The sequence below is a fragment of the Aquarana catesbeiana genome, linkage group LG11 (genome assembly GCF_042186555.1).
Source record: "Aquarana catesbeiana isolate 2022-GZ linkage group LG11, ASM4218655v1, whole genome shotgun sequence".
Lineage (NCBI taxonomy): Eukaryota > Metazoa > Chordata > Amphibia > Anura > Ranidae > Aquarana > Aquarana catesbeiana.
In genome coordinates this window covers 7405982-7423124 of record NC_133334.1, presented here as the reverse complement: position 1 = coordinate 7423124, position 17143 = coordinate 7405982, and the positions used below count along the sequence as shown (strand labels likewise).

Here is a 17143-nt window from a genome sequence, read left to right as displayed (position 1 = left end):
GAACTCCTCCTACAGATCCTGCATATCTCCTGTGCAGCTGACGCACCCCCTCATCTTCGCGTTTAATTGACCAGTGGCGGCCGGTGGTAATTATTTGGGGGGGCTGCAAACAACCCCCCCCGGTCGATCGGCGGGCGGGTCAGGTGCACTTACCTAATGTATATGCAGCACTGCACTGGCGGCTTCCCTTGCTCCTCGGCGAATGTCCTTGGATAGTTGGACGCCTTCTTCCAACAGCTTCTATACACCTCTCCAGTGATACCAAACCAGATGCCCAGATGAAAGCCCCTCAGTTAGCTTCAGCAAATTTGATCAGATTATACCCCCCCCCATCTAGCCTAGCCGGGACAGACACAAGGCAAGCCAAGCTGGGATCTCCTCCTCTGAGACTGAGAGCAGATGGGTTCTTGTCCAAGAGTATTTATACTCCTTCCCAGCCACCATCTGGGCACCTCTCCCTGGGGATTGGCCAGGGCTGTATAAATATTCAGCTGCTAATTTGACTCTCCCAGCCCACTATCTTCCAGAACCTTTCCAGACAGACAGGGGGAAGCAGTACAAATTTCCTCCCTGCTTAAATCCCCTTAAATCCCCTTCCCAGCACAAATCTTCGCCCCCCCCCCCCCCAAATCCTCTCATTCCCCATATGCCCCTGGCACAAATCCACCCTCCCTGGGAAAAAATTACCCCCTCCTAGTACAAATCCCCCTACCCCTCAAATTCTCCTTCTGAGCACAAATCCTCCTTCCCCCTCCAAATTCGGCCATCGATCAGCCCTGTTTTGGGTCAGAAATGAGACAACTTTAAAGTCGGGAGGATTGCTGGTTTGGATCCGGCCGTTTATGGACGCGTTCTTTGGGATTGGACCTGTCTGTTCTGCGTGCTTCTCAGTCTGGCCTTTTACTTTCTCTATTGTGTCATCCAGTGAAGTAAATCCACCTCCCCAATCTCCTCCAACACCCCCCCCCCCCCATTCCGGGGCCCCAGAAAACGAGAGCCCCCCCCAGGGGACAATGAGAAGCTCTGGACAGCTCCAGCTGTTGGTGTCAGTCCATCGCCTGAGCCAAACATGGAAGTGAGACCAAGTCAATTACTCCTCCGCTACATGGAAAACTCAGCGGGATCCTGATTGGAAACACATTGTCTGGTCAGCAGGCAGCGAGATTTAGGGAAATAAGACGCTTTTTTGGCCGCCAACCAGAAGTTATTTTTATAAAGTAGATCAGAAAAGTTCACAAACACAGAAGATAAGAGCTGGTGGACGTCGGTCTCCAGAACCTCCTGGAAGGTGCTCCCCTCTCTTCTCCCATCACACTCTGTTCCCCCGACTCACCGGTTTATTTATTTTTTCCAACAGTCTCCTGAAGGATCCCAATGAGATTCTCATATTCTGTAGGGATCAGCACTCTGGGAATTTTCATTCCTCTTTCTATTCGTGATCGATGCTCAGAGTATGAAGAGAAAAAATGAAATCCAAAAAGGCCAAATATGTTCCAGGTGCATCAAAACCAGACGTTCAATGTCCTGTAGGTTGTTTTCTTTATAAAGCAGCCACAGTCTAGAGTAGAAAAGCCTGCTCCCTGTCAGGGAAGGACTCTTGGCTCTCTGTATTAAAGCAGTGGTCTCTCTGCAGAGGTCCAACACACTCACTGAGAGGAGTCAGAGCTAATATTCTACAGGGAGCCTGAGCTTTGGTGATTGCATTGGACCCCCCCCCGTGCTTGGTTCCACTACAGAGATCTGTGTTCTCAGCTCCACCCTTTGAGTTCTGAGTTCACCCCCTCCCCTCCAAGTTCTGAGATCCCAGCTCCACAATATGATGTCTGAGTTCTCAGGTGCACCCTCAAGATCTCGACTCTCTACATCCAGAGTTCCCAGTTCCCATCTGCAGCCCTTGAGTTCCCAGTTCCCATCTGCAGCCCTTGAGTTCCCAGTTCCCATCTGCAGCCCTTGAGTTCCCAGTTCCCATCTGCAGCCCTTGAGTTCCCAGTTCCCATCTGCAGCCCTTGAGTTCCCAGTTCCCATCTGCAGCCCTTGAGTTCCCAGTTCCCATCTGCAGCCCTTGAGTTCCCAGTTCCCATCTGCAGCCCTTGAGTTCCCAGTTCCCATCTGCAGCCCTTGAGTTCCCAGTTCCCATCTGCAGCCCTTGAGTTCCCAGTTCCCATCTGCAGCCCTTGAGTTCCCAGTTCCCATCTGCAGCCCTTGAGTTCCCAGTTCCCATCTGCAGCCCTTGAGTTCCCAGTTCCCATCTGCAGCCCTTGAGTTCCCAGTTCCCATCTGCAGCCCTTGAGTTCCCAGTTCCCATCTGCAGCCCTTGAGTTCCCAGTTCCCATCTGCAGCCCTTGAGTTCCCAGTTCCCATCTGCAGCCCTTGAGTTCCCAGTTCCCATCTGCAGCCCTTGAGTTCCCAGTTCCCATCTGCAGCCCTTGAGTTCCCAGTTCCCATCTGCAGCCCTTGAGTTCCCAGTTCCCATCTGCAGCCCTTGAGTTCCCAGTTCCCATCTGCAGCCCTTAGAGTTCCCAGTTCCCATCTGCAGCCCTTGAGTTCCCAGTTCCCATCTGCAGCCCTTGAGTTCCCAGTTCCCATCTGCAGCCCTTGAGTTCCCAGTTCCCATCTGCAGCCCTTGAGTTCCCAGTTCCCATCTGCAGCCCTTGAGTTCCCAGTTCCCATCTGCAGCCCTTGAGTTCCCAGTTCCCATCTGCAGCCCTTGAGTTCCCAGTTCCCATCTGCAGCCCTTGAGTTCCCAGTTCCCATCTGCAGCCCTTGAGTTCCCAGTTCCCATCTGCAGCCCTTAGAGTTCCCAGTTCCCATCTGCAGCCCTTAGAGTACCCAGTTCCCATCTGCAGCCCTTAGAGTACCCAGTTCCCATCTGCAGCCCTTGAGTTCCCAGTTCCCATCTCCAGCCCTTAGAGTACCCAGTTCCCATCTCCAGCCCTTAGAGTACCCAGTTCCCATCTCCACACCAGGAGGTTTGACTTCTAAGCTACAAACTGTGTTCCCAGCTCCACCCCCTGATTTCTGGGCCCTCAGCCCCACCCCCCTATGTTCTTGGCCTGTCCACCTTAGAGTTATGAATCTATCTATCTATCTATCTATCTATCTATCTATCTATCTATCTATCTATCTATCTATCTATCTATCTATCTATCTATCTATCTTATTATGGGGTGGTCACACCCCTCCTGTATTTCTCATTTATTATGAGTGATTCTTAAAGCGGAACTTCAATCATTTTTTTCATCTTTCCATTTATTAAATTGGAGGGAAGCTTCAGAATGGTAAAGATGTTTTTATTACAAATGATGTGAGCAGACTGCAGTTCCTCTTTAAAGAGGAAAGGCTCAGATCTTCTATATTAGCAAAAATCGGGAACTGTTATGGGAACCCTTCCCAATTCTCCACCCCTCCCCCTTGTAACCTGTTGGGATGTAAATTGCCAAAAGTGAGATTCAACTCCCTACAAAGGGAAATGTTGTATTTGGACAGACTAATCCCTTAAAACTAAGGGACTCAGGTTAATTCTTGGAAGTGTTTCCAGATTGAAAGCCAATAAATATTAACGAATACCATTTTTGTGCTGTGATGTCATTTTCCTCGGGGAGGAGCCCGAGTTTAATGGGCGGACGTGGTGATGGCGGTATGATGTGGATTGTACTCCGTCCTTTATGTGGAGTCAGGGGAACGACGCTTTGTGTGTCCATTGCAGATCATTATCTAAATCCCAGAGTAGCGCTACTCAGCGTATTGTTTTCCACTAGTCAGAACTGATTTGCTGACAGACATTGAGAGGATGGAGGCAAAGCACCATCAAACTAAGCAGAAAACATCGCCGCCTGTGTCCCCACTGGGTAGATTCCCCATGTGGGATCACTCCCTTCTCCTCGGATCCCATTGTGTTCTTCATGTCTTCCTCCATCCTTACCTCATGTCAGCTGCCCCTGTACTGCTGCCCCCTTGTGCCTCAGTGTTCCTGTGCAGAATTTGCCCCAGTGCACCCCCATATCGCTGAGTATGCTTTGGTGTGCCCCCAGGGGGACCCCCATATGATCCTGGGCACCTCAGCCAATATACCCCCTGTGCTTCCAGTGCACCCTGTGTCTTCTTGTGTGCCCTATCATATCCAATGTACCCCTGTGCCTCCAGTGCATCCCCCCAACCTTCCTGTGCACCTCCATCTTATCCAATGTACCCTCTGTGCCTCCAGTGCACAACCCTGTGTCTTCTTGTGTGCCCTATCACATCCAATGCACCCCTGTGCCTCCAGTGTACCCCTGTGTCTTCTTGTGTGCCCTATCATATCCAATGCACCCCTGTGCCTCCAGTGTACCCCTGTGTCTTCTTGTGTGCCCTATCACATCCAATGCACCCCTGTGCCTCCAGTGTACCCCTGTGTCTTCTTGTGTGCCCTATCATATCCAATGCACCCCTGTCCCTTCAGTGTATTCCTGTGTCTTCTTGTGTGCCCTATCATATCCAATGCACCCCTGTGCCTTCAGTGTATCCCTGTGTCTTCTTGGTTGCTCTATGTTATCCAATGTGTCCCTGTGCCTCCAGTACACTTTGTCTTATCCAATGCACCCCTGTGCCTTCTTGGGTTCTTCATCTTATCCAATGCACCCCCATATCTCCGAGTGTGCCCCCTGGGGGGGACCCCATACAATTTTGTGCACCTCAGCCAGTGTACCACCTGTGCCTCCAGTGTACCCCTGTGTCTTCTTGTGCACCTCAGCCAGTGTACCCCCTGTGCCTCCAGTGTACCCCTGTGTCTCCTTGTGCACCTCATCTTATCCAATGCACCCCTGTTCCTCCAGTGTACACGTGTCTTCTCATGTACCGCATCTTATTCAATGCACCGCTGTGCCTCCAGTGTACCCCTGTGTCTTCTTGTGTACCTCCAATGCACTCCTGTGCACCTTGTCTTATCCAATGCACTCCTGTGCACCATGTCTTATCCAATGCACTCCTGTGCACCTTGTCTTATCCAATGCACTCCTGTGCACCTTGTCTTATCCAATGCACCCCTGTGCACCTTGTCTTATCCAATGCACCCCTGTGCACCTTGTCTTATCCAATGCACCCCTGTGCACCTTGTCTTATGCAATGCACCCCTGTGCCTCCAGAAGATACGGGGTGCACTGAAGGCACAGTGGTGCATTGGATAAGATGGGGCAAACAAGAAGATACAGGGGTGCAGTGGAGGCACAGGGGTACATTGGATAAGACGGGGCACACAAGAAAACACAGGGGTGTAGTGGAGGCACACAAGATGACACAGGGGTGCAGTGGAGGCATAGGGGTTCATTGGATAAGATGGAGCACACAAGAAGCCACAGGGGTGCATTGGATAAGACAAGGTGCACTGGAGGCACAGTGGTGCATTGGATAAGATGGGGCACACAAGAAGATACAGTCGTGCAGTGTATCTTCAGTGCACCCCTGTGCCTTCAGTGTATCCCTGTGTCTTCTTGTGTGCCCTATCATATCCAATGCGCCCCTGTGCCTTCAGTGTATCCCTGTGTCTTCTTGTGTGCCCTATCATATCCAATGCACCCCTGTGTCTTCTTGTGTGCCCTATCATATCCAATGCACCCCTGTGCCTTCAGTGTATCCCTGTGTCTTCTTGGTTGCTCTATGTTATCCAATGTGTCCCTGTGCCTCCAGTACACTTTGTCTTATCCAATGCACCCCTGTGCCTTCTTGTGTTCTTCATCTTATCCAATGCACCCCCATATCTCTGAGGGCCCCATACAATCTTGTGCACCAATTGTGTATCCAATGATACACTGCACGCCTGTATCTTCTTGTGTGCCCCATCTTATCCAATGCACCACTGTGCCTTCAGTGCACCTCCTCTTATCCAATGCACCCCTGTGTCTCCAGTGTGCCCCTGTGCGTCACCAGGCATGTACTTCTTAGTGGAAACAGACCCCTGTCAGTGAGAGCTTTCTGGGGGGGTGGGGGGCTATCCTCTTGCTTTGGGGAGATCTCCTCTTACTTTCTGCTGTGTCCTTGGGACCAGAAATGAGGGATCTTTGGGACACAGGAAACAAAAAACCTGCCAGGGGGCTTAACCCTTTTCTATTCTTTCCAAAAATAAAAAGTTTTTTTTTGGTTTCCATCCAGTTTAATTCTTGTGTGCTTTATCTTATCCAATGCACCCCTATGCCTCCAGTGCACCTCATTTTATCCAATGCACCCCTGTGCCTCCATTGCACCCCATGTCTTCTTATGCACCCTATCTTATCCAATGCACCCCTGTGCCTCCACTTCACTCCTGTGTCTTCTTGTTTGCATAATATAAAGCAATGTACCCCTGTGCCTCCAGTGCACCTTGTCTTATCCAATGCACCCCTGTGCCTTCTTGTGTGCTCCATATTATCCAATGCACCCCTATGCCTCCACTGCACCCCTGTGTCATCTTGTGTGCCTCCACTGCACCCCTGTGTTTTCTTGTGTGCCCCGTCTTATCCAATGCACCCCTGTGCCTCCACTGCACCCCTGTGTCTTCTTGTTTGCCCCATCTTATCCAATGCACCACTGTGCTTCAGTGCACCTCATCTTATCCAATGCACCTCCTGTGCCTCCAGTGCACCCCGTATCTTCTTATGCACCCCATCTTATCCAATGCACCCCCGTGCCTCCACTGCACCCCTGTATCTTCTTGTGTGCCCCATCTTATTCAATGCACCTCTGTGCCTCCACTGCACCCCTGTATCTTCTTGTGTGCCCCATCTTATCCAATGCACCCCTGTGCCTCCACTGCACCCCTGTATCTTCTTGTGTGCCCCATCTTATCCAATGCACCCCTGTGCCTCCACTGCACCTCTGTATCTTCTTGTTTGCCCCATCTTATCCAATGCACCACTGTGCTTCAGTGCACCTCATCTTATCCAATGCACCTCCTGTGCCTCCAGTGCACCCCGTATCTTCTTATGCACCCCATCTTATCCAATGCACCCCCGTGCCTCCACTGCACCCCTGTATCTTCTTGTGTGCCCCATCTTATTCAATGCACCTCTGTGCCTCCATTGCACCCCTGTATCTTCTTGTGTGCCCCATCTTATCCAATGCACCCCTGTGCCTCCACTGCACCCCTGTATCTTCTTGTGTGCCCCATCTTATCCAATGCACCCCTGTGCCTCCACTGCACCTCTGTATCTTCTTGTGTGCCCCATTTTATCCAATGCACCCCTGTGCCTCCACTGCACCCCTGTATCTTCTTGTGTGCCCCATCTTATGCAATGCACCCCTGTGCCTCCACTGCACCCCTGTATCTTCTTGTGTGCCCCATTTTATCCAATGCACCCCTGTGCCTCCACTGCACCCCTGTATCTTCTTGTGTGCCCCATCTTATCCAATGCACCACTGTGCCTTCAGTGCACCTCATCTTATCCAATGCACCTCCTGTGCCTCCAGTGCACCCTGTATCTTCTTATGCACCCCATCTTATCCAGTGCACCCCTTGTTTGTTCTTATGTGCTCCATCTTATCCAGTGAACCCCAATGTCTACTTGTGCACCTCATCTTGTCCAATGCACCCCTGTGTCTCCAGTGTGCCCCTGTATGCCCTGGTGTGCCCCTGTGCCTCACCAGGCATGTACTTCTTAGTGGAAACAGACCCCTGTCAGTGAGAGCTTTCTGGGGGGGTGGGGGGCTATCCTCTTGCTTTGGGGAGATCTCCTCTTACTTTTTGCTGTGTCCTTGGGACCAGAAATTAGGGATCTTCGGGACACAGGAAAAAAAAAAACCTGCCAGGGGGCTTAACCCTTTTCTATTCTTTCCAAAAATAAAAAGTGTTTTTTTGGTTTCCATCCAGTTTAATTAGGAAGCTGACATTCATATTGTACATTCTATAAAATAAATAAGTTGAGCAGCCCATGGCCTCCATTGATCTGGTTACTCATCGTCTGTCCGCCGCTCACTTCCCAGGTGCAGACCCAACGCTGCCAAAATCGTCAACCCCGCGCAGGTCTGATAATGTTATGTTTGTGCTATGTGCGGTTTTATGTCGGTGAGCTCAAACATCTAATCTATAGCATCCGGCACATCTGCGCAAATAAACAGCGATTGGGGGTCACCGGGAGGTCAGACGGGGACCCTCCTTTCATCCTTTCCCACGTATCTGCAGGAATATGTACCGGAGAGCCATCTCAGGAGATCTGGAGGAATTCAAATATTGAGTCTGTGACTAGAGGAGAAGATCTCAGGGTGACCGATTTCCCCCCCCCCCCCCCCTGTGCGCCCCACTCCCTGTATGTGTAGCGTCCTTTGGATCGCACACTGCGAGGGCTGTACAGTAATGTGAAGGTAGCGGGGATGGTCATTGCAATGCATCAAACTGTAATAAATATGCATGCTGCAGTTTGACCAAACTGAACCAAACAGGTTTATAAACGGCCTGGTGTACAAGGGGTTAAAGCAAGCTGCAACTGGACCCTTGAGCTTCCTATTGATTGCTTTCCAGAGCCAGTGAAGGACTTTCAAGTAAAAGTGTCTTTAAAGTCACCTGATCACTTTATGGGGCCCTGAAGGTGCGCCACCCATGCTCAAACCCAACCCCCTCCCGGCGGCGCCACCACCTGTGGTGATTCCTAGGCTTTCTAGTTCCTCTGTGGAGCCCAGGACCACAGTAGATGGATCCTACAATGAAAGAAGGGGGTGATCGGAGAGCGTCTGCAACAAAGGGAACCCAGAAGTGACAGGTATTACGTCATTTCTGGGTTCACAGGGATGCAGCTAATCGAGCACAATCTGTGCTTGAATAGCTGCATTGGAGGGCAGGTGAGACATTGGGGGATTTATAGACTTCCAGGTTCACAGTTGTCATTCCTTGCCTGCTGTAGCCAAGGATGCAGCTAATCAACTACAGTCTGTGTTTGAATAGCTGCATCGAAGGGCTGGAGAGACACTCGGGGTCTAATAGACTTCCAGGTTCACAACTGTCATTCCTTGCCTACTGTAGCCAAGGATGCAGCTAATCAATCACAATCGATGCTAGAATAGCTGCACTGGAGAGACACTCGGGGTCTAATAGACTTCCAGGTTCACAGCTGTCATTCCTTGCCTACTGTAGCCAAGGATTCAGCTAATCAACCACAGTCTGTGCTTGAATAGCTGCATTGGAGGGCAGGGGAGACATTGGGGGATTCATAGACTTCCAGGTTCACAACTGTCGTTCCTTGCCTACTGTAGCCAAGGATGCAGCTAATCAATCACAATCCATGCTTGAATAGCTGCACTGGAGGGCTGGAAATACAATTGGGATCTAATGGACTTCCTGGTCCACAGTTGGCATTCCTCCTGTGAGAGGTTGTTGGGCACCACTGTATGTCACTATAGGAGGTTGGGTGACACTATGGACTCTGGGAGGCATTGTGAGAGGTTGTTGGGCACTATGGGAGGTTGGGTGGCACTATGTATGCTGGGAGGCACTGTGAGAGATTGTTGGACAATTTGGGTCACTATGGGAGGTTGGGTAGCACTATTGGAGCTGGGAGGTGCAGTGAGAGGTTGTTGGGCACTATGGGTTACTATGGAAGGTTGGGTGGCACTATGGGAGTTGGGAGACACTATGAGAGGTTGTTTGGTACTGTGGGCCGTGATTGGAGGTTGGGTGGCACTATGGGAGCTGGGAAGACACTGTGAGAGATTGTTGGACAATTTGGGTCACTATGGGAGGTTGGGTAGCACTATTGGAGCTGGGAGGTGCAGTGAGAGGTTGTTGGGCACTATGGGTTACTATGGAAGGTTGGGTGGCACTATGGGAGTTGGGAGACACTATGAGAGGTTGTTTGGTACTGTGGGCCGTGATTGGAGGTTGGGTGGCACTATGGGAGCTGGGAAGACACTGTGAGAGATTGTTGGACAATTTGGGTCACTATGGGAGGTTGGGTAGCACTATTGGAGCTGGGAGGTGCAGTGAGAGGTTGTTGGGCACTATGGGTTACTATGGAAGGTTGGGTGGCACTATGGGAGTTGGGAAGACACTGCTAGAGGTTGTTGGGCACTCTGGGAGGTTGGATGGCACTAAGAATGCTGGGATGAACGATGAGAGGTTGTTGGGCACTACAGGCTGCAATGGAAGGTTGGGTCGCACTATGGGAGCCATTGTGAGAGGTTGTTGGGCACTCTATGTCACTATGGAAGGTTGAGTGGCACCATGGGAGCTGGGAGAGGTTATTGGGCACTCTGGGTCACTATAGGAGGTTGGGTAGCACTATAGATGCTGAGAGGCACTGTGAGAGGTTGTTGGATACTAATGGGCAACTATGGGAGATTGGGTGGCACTGTGGGAGCTGGGAGGCACTGAGAGGTTGTTGGGCACTGTGGGTCACTATGGGAGGTTAGGTAGCACTTTGAATGTTGGGAGGAACTGAGTGGGGTTGGGCACTGTGGGCAATGATGGGAGGTTGGGTGGCACTGTTGAAGGTTTTTGGGCACTCTAGGTCACTATGGGGAGTTGGGTGGTACTAATGACACTGGGAGGCACTGTGAGAGGTTGTTGGGCACCCTGGGCCACTATGGACGCTGGGAGGCACTGTGAGAGGTTGTTGGGCACCCTGGGCCACTATGGACGCTGGGAGGCACTGTGAGAGGTTGTTGGGCACTCTGGGAGGTTACGTGGCACTATGGGCACTGGGAGGCACTGTGAGAGGCTGTTGGGCACTCTGGGTCACTATGGGAGGTTGGGTGGCACTATGAGAGCTTGAAGGCACTGTCATAGGTTAGGCAATCTGCAGCTAACTAAAGGCCTGGGGGGAGGGAGGCCACGGCCCGGCAGTTAAGATCTCCTGGTCTAGAGACTGTAGTGGGTGACAATCCCCAGGAGGTCCACGATATCTGAGATGCTACAACCACTGAGATCCCAAATTTCCCCGTTCTAGGGTTCGATCGAACAACTGAGCCTTTTGACCATGTCTGCATGTCTACAGATTCCGAGCACTTGAATGACGAGTCTTGGCGGCGTTCCTACTGGCAATGAAATCGCTACCAACTGGAGCCATGAAATGTGGGGACAAAACCACATCCATGTGTGAGCGTGGCCAGAAAGTCATTACGTCTTGTCATGTGGGAGCCGGGAGTCATAAAATGTGCTGCCCCCCCCCCTTTTCATTGTAAATCTCCTGAGTTCCGAGCACTGGGAACCCCAATCCCCGCAAATGGTGGAGACTTCTCCTGTTTAACTTTTTTGATTTCACTGTGTGTTTGGCGTAGTTTGCAGCGATTTTCATGCGTTTTGTCACACGACAATCACAGCATAATCGCACAGCATTTTGAGAAATTATGCCACCGCAACCACGTCCCGCTGCGATTGTGGAATCACAGGCAGTATATTGGGACTGCGATTCCAAAACTCTCAGGTGTGAACGGAGACTTGGCTTCTTTGGAGTGACAATTGTGCAAAGGGCGGTCCATTCAAGCGAATAGTCTGCCACATGAGCAGCGCGTGATTCCCAAAATCCAAATCACGAGCGAGAGCGCAAAGAGAATGCATAGTGTAAACGAGGCCAAAGTCGTGTCGAGTCAGTTGCGTTTCCTCTATAATGTTCGTCATTTGCAACAAATCTTTTTTCATTGTATCATTTTTGTGATGTAGCTCCATTTTTATAATTTTTTTTTTTTTTGGGTGTCTAGTGCAGGGGTCTCCAAATCTGCTAAATAAAGGGCCAGTGGAAGGAATAGTGCCCCGTTACTGGTGTCAGTGGAAGGAATAGTGTCCCATCATTGGTGTCAGTGGGGGGAATAGTGCCCCATCATTGGTATCAGTGGGAGGAATAGTGTCCCATCATTGGTATCCGTGGGGGGAATAGTGCCCCATCATTGGTATCCGTGAGGGGAATAGTGCCCCATCATTGGTATCCGTGAGGGGAATAGTGCCCCATCATTGGTGTCAGTGGGAGGAATAGTGCCCCATCATTGGTGTCAGTGGGAGGAATAGTGCCCCATCATTGGTGTCAGTGGAAGGAATAGTGTCCCATCATTGGTGTCAGTGGGAGGAATAGTGTCCCATCATTGGCGTCAGTGGGGGGAAAATAGTGCCTCATCATTGGTGTCAGTGGGAGGAATAGTGCCCCATCATTGGTATCAGTGGGGGGAATGGTGCCCCATCATTTGTATCAGTGGAGGGAATAGTGCCTCATCATTGGTGTCAGTGGGGGGGGAATAGTGCCTCATCATTGGTGTCAGTGGGAGGAATAGTGTCCCATCGTTGCTATTAGTGGGGGGAATAGTGTCCCATCGTTGGTATCAGTGGGGGGAATAGTGTCCCATTGTTGGTATCAGTGGGAGGAATAGTGTCCCATCATTGGTATCCGTGGGGGGAATAGTGCCCCATCATTGGTATCCGTGAGGGGAATAGTGCCCCATCATTGGTATCCGTGAGGGGAATAGTGCCCCATCATTGGTGTCAGTGGGAGGAATAGTGCCCCATCATTGGTGTCAGTGGGAGGAATAGTGCCCCATCATTGGTGTCAGTGGAAGGAATAGTGTCCCATCATTGGTGTCAGTGGGAGGAATAGTGTCCCATCATTGGTGTCAGTGGGAGGAATAGTGCCCCACCCATCATTGGAGCACAGGTGTGTCAGGAGGAAGCTGTCTGGAGCTGCTGCAGGTGATCCGTGTGAGAGGGGACTGGTGAGGAAATCTATCCCAGCTCTCCTGGCCCCTTTCTGGGGAAGCCATGGAGGCCAGCAGGGCCTCTCCTGCTGGAAGCTCCCAGCCATCTCCTGGGCCATCAGGTGACATGCCTTCCTCTGTACAAGCCATGGCTTGTGATCTTTCTGCCCCTGGTAAGGATGAAGGCTCAGAGGCAATTCAGGAGCGAGTGGTGGCCGGGATTAAAGCCCTGAATAGGGAAAGAGACAAACTCTATAAACTGAGAGCGGAGCTGAAGCGCTTGAGAAGGCAGCGTGAGGGCTTACATAGCCAGAAACGAGGGTCCATGGATCCGGAGATCCAACTGGCCAAGGTCCGGGTGGAACATCAGGAGACCATTGTGTCCATCATGGAAGGAAGAGATGGGCCATTTAAGGAAAAATTCTGCAATGACAGAAGGTTTGCCAGGATGACAAAAATGGAGGTGGAGGAGGAGACCCCCAGTTCAGACCCCCTGCCCCCTCAGGGAGAGGTAAGCAGCCCCATGCCTTCCCAGGACTCAGGAGGCATGCTCAGGGCCATCCAGGCAATGGAGTCTCCTATACGGGAAGATCAGTTGGTGTTCCATGAGGAGGACATTACTGATAACATGCCTGACAAGGTAAAGCCTGTCAAGCCCCATGTGGTGCATAAAACTGTTTTTGTGAACACTGTGACTGATACAGACAATGTGCCCAGTGACAATCAGGCTGCTAATCCCATTTGTAGCAATGCTGTGCCTGCTGATGCTGCAGTACAGCAAAGTTTGCATTTAAAAAATGACATTCCTGCAGATGAACTGCAACATTCAGCAGAGCCAATTAACCCCCCTTCAGCGGAGTCTAAAGCTGTTTGCCCCACAGCTGCTGAGGTCTCTACAGCACAGCTTCAGGAGACAGCTGGTATTGCAGCAGAAACTGTGATTATTCCTGATGGGAATGTGAATGTTTGTGTGACTGATAAAAATCATCTCAGTACAAGTGTGATGAATAATGGTCCCAGTTCAAGTGTGATGGACAGTCCTACCAACTCCGTTCCAGCAGATAATAATAATTGTAACGTACAGACTAATGTAACATCAGTGTGGGGCCTTGGCCCTGATAAGCCTACATTTGCTCAGGTGGTACGCTCTGCTCCTGGTAGCTCCGCCCCCAAGAGGGTTTTCCCCCTGCGACCTACCACCTTGAGCACCCTGGGATCTGGTCTTGGGTCTCTGGCTTCTGCTGGGGGTCCAAGAAGAAATGTAGTGATTCTTAAATGGGAAGGTGGTGCAACCCCTCCAGCACGGCGTGCAGTGGTGGACATGATTTTGGAGATGGGTTTTGGGGCAAACGATCTGTATGCCCTAATACATGTTGCTGGGAGCCGGGAATATACTATTAGTTTCACCAGGCCAGAGGGTCTTGACCTGTTCTGGGAGCGATATGAGGCTCGGTGCAGGTCAAGACCCGAATGGGAAGGTCTGACCCCAGTTGCAGTTTCACAAAGGTCTACAGTGAAAAAAATCACAATTATTCTCACTAATGAGAGTGTTCCTGCTCGAGATCTAGAGGTCTGGTTAAAGAATTATGGTGAGGTATTGACTAAGCCCGATAAAATACTTGATGAGCGTAACATCTGGACTGGGGGTTGGTCGGTTACAGTCAGGTTGGCCAGGGATGGGAATGTTGTCCGTCACCTGCCCTCCTCAGCTTTTATAGGGAGGGATAGGATGACTATTTTCTACCCTGGTCAGCCGAAGCTGTGTCACCGCTGTGGAGAAAAGGGGCATTTGAGCTCTTCCTGTTCAGCCTTGATATGTTCGGTGTGTCGGGGTCAGGGTCATATGGCCAAGGACTGCACCGAGATGATCAGGTGCAACCTGTGCCTGCGTCTTGGCCACCCCTATAGCAGATGTCCTGAAGCCTGGCACAATATGGAGAAGGAGGTAATTGATGACATGTCAAGGCTGGACAGGATGGAGGGTGATGCCCCTGGTGTACCATCCTCCTCTGTGGTGACCGACTCCCCTGGTCCTGCTCAGGATCCCTCTCCAGTTCCTGTGGCCACCCCTCCTGTGTCTGTAAGTATTCCTTCTGTATCTGTCTCTGTGTCCCCCCAGCCTACTGCATCCCCTCCTCTTGTGTCAGAATCTTCCAAGTCTGTGCCCCCCGAGTCAGTTACCCCCCAGGAGTCTACCCCTCTTAAGTCTGATTCAAAGGGAGCACCCCCCCCACCAGGAGTGGTAGCGGGTACTAAAAAGGTTGCTTCTTCCTCTATAAAGAAGTCTTCTGTAAAGACTTCACAGAAAAAAGTAAGAGATGACGGCATCTCTGAAGCTGACCTGCAGTACCTAGAGGAGAGAAGGAAGGTTGGGAAGCGGAAGAAGCAGGTGGTGAGGACGGAACAGGCTCCAGTGCCTGTCTCCAACCGTTATAGGTCCTCTAATTGGGAAATTTCTTCATCTGGAGCTTCTTCGGAGCGAAGTTCTGATTCTGAGATGGAGTTTGAGGCGGCCTCAAGAAAGAGAGAGGCTTCTGGTGATGAGCAGCAGAGGGGAGCTAAGAAGCAATCCACCCAATAACCCAAATGGCGGTTCCCCCTCCGTTAAAAGTGGTGACAATAAATGTCGCCAGCATTAAGTCAGTAAGAGCTCGTTCTATGGCCTTCTTTTTGTTCAGCCAATTAGATGCTGAAATTTTATTTTTGCAAGAGACTAGGCTCACCTCCTTGGCAGATATTCATATGGCCAAGAGAGAGTGGAGGTATGGTCCATCTTACTGGTCTCTTGCGGCCGAGCCTTACGGCGGTGTGGCGGTGTTGTTTAAAACCGGCATGGTAACTGTCCGGCGGGTTATTGAGGTGGAGATTGGGAGATGTATGGTCTTAGACGTCCTTGTGGGAGGGCAGGACCTGCGCCTAATTAATGTTTATGGGCCGCACACAAAGTGGGACAGGAAATGCCTTTTTACAAGGATCAAGCCATTTCTTTTTACATCCCGGCAAGTGGTCTTTGGAGGTGACTTTAATACAGTAACTAGGCCCAAGGACAGGAAGGACTTCAAGGACAGGCTGGGATATGATAGCGTTTTTTTAAATAGTATGGTTAGGGATGTGCACATTAAGCACCTCCCGGATGACACTGGGTTCACCTTTCATCGAGGTAATAGTCAGAGTAGAATAGATAGGTTTTTTTTGAAGGAGACCTCTGCTTTCTCACCCCCAGTGGTGCAGGCAGTGGAGTTCTCTGATCACTGTATGCTATCTGTGGTCCTGAATGCTTCAGACGCCCCTCAGAGGGGTAAGGGCATCTGGAGATTGAATTTGACTCTACTCAAGGAAGAACATGTTAGACAATCCTTTGAGGAATTCTTTCAGGCACAGGTGACCATCCTGGACTTTTGTAGCAGCAAGGCTGAGTGGTGGGAGCTGACCAAAAAGAGGATTGCTGGATTCTTCAGGGGCCTAGCCAATAGAAAGCAGTTTAATAAATACATGACCTACCAACGTTTACGGAGGAAGCTGGATATTCTTGTCTCGAGAGGAGGAGATCCTGGGGCAATCTCCGAAGTGAAACTCCTTCTCAGGAAGTGTCAATATGACCGGCATGCCTCTTTGGTTCTGGAGAGGGACTATGGGAAGTACCACTCGCCTGACCCTTACCAGAACTGCAAACAAGGTGTAGCTGTTAAAACGGTCGTTGGCCTTAAGGACAGTACAGGTTCCTTGACAAAGTCCAGGTCAGGGATTCTGGAGGTCGTGAGGTCCTTTTATGCTGACCTTCTTGGGAGGAAAGAGCTTGACCGTGACAAGATGGAAAGCTTTTTGGACTCTACTCCAGGTCTAAATGATGAAGATGTCCCATTGATGAATTTGACAGAGGAGATCACAGTTGAAGAGGTGATGAGGGCAATTGAACAGCTTGCCATCAAAAAGTCACCTGGACCGGATGGCTTGACGGCTGAGTTTTACAAAGCTTTTAAGCCTATTCTGGCCCCACATTTGGTAGAGGTTTTTAACAGTTGCCTTGCAGAGGGGGTACTTCCCCCTTCCATGAGGCACTCAGCTGTGATTCTTCTTTCAAAGGGTAAAGATCCTTCGATGATTGAGAATTGGCGCCCCATCAGCCTTCTTAATGTCGATAGAAAGATACTGGCAAAGATCATTTTCTGGCGCCTATCGTCAGTAGCAGAGTCTTTGCTTTCTCGTCATCAGCACTGTTCGGTCCAGGGTAGGTGCACCTTCACAGCAGTTTTAGCTGTCCGGGAGGCCTTGGAGCGATGCAGGGCTGCAGGCTGGGGAAAGTATTTGCTGACATTGGATCAGGCAAAAGCTTTTGATCGTGTTAACCACGAGTACCTGTGGTTGCTCCTTAGTAAGTACGGTCTGCCGGGTGGTTTTGTCAATTGGTTAAAAGTCTTGTATAAGGGGGCAGAAAGCTTTCCTCTTGTTAATGGTTGGGTTGGGCAGTCCTTTGAGGTTGGCTCCGGGGTGCGCCAGGGTTGTCCCCTGAGTCCCTTGCTCTATGTGT

General features: G+C 50.7%; 1 protein-coding gene across 1 annotated transcript in view; it reads left to right on the top strand.

Moving 5' to 3' along the window:
- Positions 1-17143, top strand: part of DENND2B (DENN domain containing 2B) — a gene marked incomplete in the record, with an annotated part of 128496 nt that overhangs the window by 59286 nt on the left and 52067 nt on the right.